This window comes from Marmota marmota, unplaced genomic scaffold, assembly GCF_001458135.2.
Source record: "Marmota marmota marmota unplaced genomic scaffold, marMar, whole genome shotgun sequence".
NCBI classification, from domain to species: Eukaryota; Metazoa; Chordata; class Mammalia; order Rodentia; family Sciuridae; genus Marmota; species Marmota marmota.
Window position 1 is genome coordinate 41975324 of NW_025999900.1, and position 625 is coordinate 41975948.

The window sequence follows — 625 nt, forward strand, 5'->3', positions numbered from 1 at the left end:
AGTAGTATTAGTATGTCATGATTTGTATGTTGTTTTTTTTTTTTTTTTTTTTTTTAGGCAGGATCTTGAAGAAATATTTGCCAGTAGTTGGGGGAGAGTTGAGAATTAGTGTTTAGTGGATATACAGTTTCAGTGTATGAAAAAGTTACATGTATCTGTTGCACAACAATGTAAAGATTTAAATCTTTGCTGGTTAAGATGGTATCTTAGTTTGTGCTACTATAACAGAATACCTGAGACTGAGAAATTTATGAAGAACAGAAATTTATTTTCTTAACAGTTCAGAATGAATCTGAGAACTCCAAGATCAAGTTGCTATGAGAACATTCTTACTGCATATATTTATGTATTTATTTTAAAACTCATAGCATTAAACATATCATCTACTATAGTTTGAATGTTTCTTCCCCAAAATTCAGATGCCACCAAATAGCTTAAGAGGTGGAAACTTTAAGAGTTAATAGGCCATGAGGGCTCCTTTGTACCAGAGATTGAATCTAGGGATGCTTAACCACTGAACCACATCCACAGCTTATTTTATTTTATTTATTTTATTTTGGGACAGGATCTTGCTAAGTTTCTGGGGGCCTCACTAAATTGCTGAGCTGGCTTTGAATTTGCGATC